Source organism: Elephantulus edwardii, unplaced genomic scaffold, assembly GCF_000299155.1.
Source record: "Elephantulus edwardii isolate Elephantulus edwardi_28Jun2011 unplaced genomic scaffold, EleEdw1.0 scaffold00231, whole genome shotgun sequence".
NCBI classification, from domain to species: domain Eukaryota; kingdom Metazoa; phylum Chordata; class Mammalia; order Macroscelidea; family Macroscelididae; genus Elephantulus; species Elephantulus edwardii.
Window position 1 is genome coordinate 1,782,359 of NW_006399981.1, and position 2,236 is coordinate 1,784,594.

At 37.7% G+C, this 2,236-nt stretch overlaps 1 protein-coding gene across 1 annotated transcript in view; it reads right to left on the reverse strand.

The window, feature by feature from the left end:
* MRPL42 (mitochondrial ribosomal protein L42) overlaps positions 1–2,236 on the reverse strand; it is a 38,881-nt gene that overhangs the window by 16,326 nt on the left and 20,319 nt on the right. The gene's annotated exons all lie outside the window — the stretch shown is intronic.

Genomic DNA, 2,236 nt, shown 5'->3' on the forward strand with positions numbered 1-2,236 from the left:
CAAATTCTTTTTATTTCCCTCACCCTCCACCCATCAAATTGTACAACCCAATGATTAATCCCCTCTTCCCCCTGCACATCCACATTCCTCTGCTTCCAGCCTCTCTCCACCCCATCCTGGATCCGTATACTCATTTTACAGTAACTGCTTTATACAATATTTATCCTTATGTGACTGAGTTAGTTCACTCAACATAATGCTCTCCAGGCCCTCCCAAGATAGGTAAAATTTACAAAGTTATTGCTCCTGTGTTCTGCATAGTATTCCATTGTGTGAATGTACCGTAATTTCACAATCCATTCGTTTATGGTTGGACATTTGGGCTGTTTCAATGTTCTTGCGACAGTAATGCTGCTATGAACATTGGTATACAAATCTCAGTTTGTGCCTCAGTTCTCATATTCTCAGGGTATATTCCAAGAAGTGGAATAGCAGGGTCATATGGAATTCCTATGTTCAGCTTTTTGAAGAAGCGCCAAACTGACTTCCAGAATGGTTGCACAATTTTACAAACCCACCAACAATGTTTAAGAGTTCCTTTCTTGCCACCTCCTCTTCAACATCTATTACTTGCTGTCCTTTTAATCTTTGCCACTGTTACTGGCGTGAGATGGTACCTCATTGTGCCTAAAGTTTAAGGAGAAAAATGTCTCTGATATCTATAAGCAAACACCTGCAAAGGGCTCACATTAATCCAACATATATGTGTACACAAAATAAATACATGTTCAATAATCATGATCATATATATGCTTACTTAAAATTCTGAAGATTAATTATCCACAAAGATAACATAAGAAAACTCCTCTCCACTGCAATCCCAGAGGTATGCGGTTCAAATGCACCAGATGCTCTGCTGGAGAAGGAGGGGGCAATCTCCTCCTGTACCAGTCAGATCTGATTTGATGGTACACATAAAAATAATACAATAAAAATTTAAAAAAAAATTTAAAAGAAGAAAACTCCTCTCTATTTAAATAAGCTATTAGTTGGAATTTTCCTGCTGAGCTCTTTATTAGGACATATATAACTCTACATCATTACTCTTCTTACAGTTGAAGGTCTCTAGAATGTAATTCTAATGGGACAAGAAATACCAGAAAACTAAAATTAGCAGTCAAAAATCTAACAAAAGAAATGCCAATAAGGAAGTACATGGTCAGCACTTCGCAAGCTGAAAAAACTGAAGGAAAAATTCAAGTCTTGAGTTGCAATACTGAAGGATACTATGCGTAAAATTCAGTCTGAAGGCTGAATAAATTATTCAAAAAGCTGGACTTTATTATGAAGAATGGGGCATCAGCAGCTATCTATAGTCAACTGATACTCAACAAGGAAACCAAAGCTATCAAATGGGGAAATGACAACCTCTTCAACAAATACCTGCAGAAAGCTGAAACAGAATTCACATCTCACACCATACACAAAAATCACCTTAAAGTGGGTAAGAGACTTGGGAGTAAAACCCAAAACCATAAAGTTCATGAGACAAACTGGGATCAAGTTTAGCAGCCCTAGTGTACGGCATAATGAGACTGCCAAATACGGCCAGAAATGTACAATCTGATGAGGATAAAACTGATGAATGGGACCTTCTAAAGATTAAATCCCTGTGCCTCAAAAACTTTTTCCAGCATGGTTAAAAGAAAACCTACTGACTGGAAACACACATTTGGCAATATTATCTCAGAGAAGAGTCTCATAACGAACGTTTATATACTCCTGGGCCTCCACAAGAAAAAGACTCATAACCCAATTACAAAATGGGTAAAAGATGTGGAAAGCATTTTCACAGAAGAAGATATTCAAATGGCCAACAGACATATGAAGAAATTCCACAACTCACTGGCAATAAGAGAGATGCAAATCAAAACCACAATGAGATATCATCTCACTTCAGTAGCAGTGACAAAGTTTAACAGGACAGAAGTAATAAATGTTGGAGAAGATGTGGTGAGATAGGAACTCTTTTACATAGTTAGTGGGACTGTAAAATGGTACTACCACCCTGGAAGGTATTTTGGTGCTTCCTTCAAAAAATGAACATAGACATTCCATTTGACCCAGTTATTCCACTGCTTGGAATATACTCTGAGAAAATGAGAACTGAGGCACAAATGGAGACTTGTACATGGAAACAGCCCAAATGTCCAATCAATTGAGAAATTATGTTACATTCACAAAATTAAATACTACGCAGCACACAGGAGCAATGAATTGGGAGGGACTGGAGAGC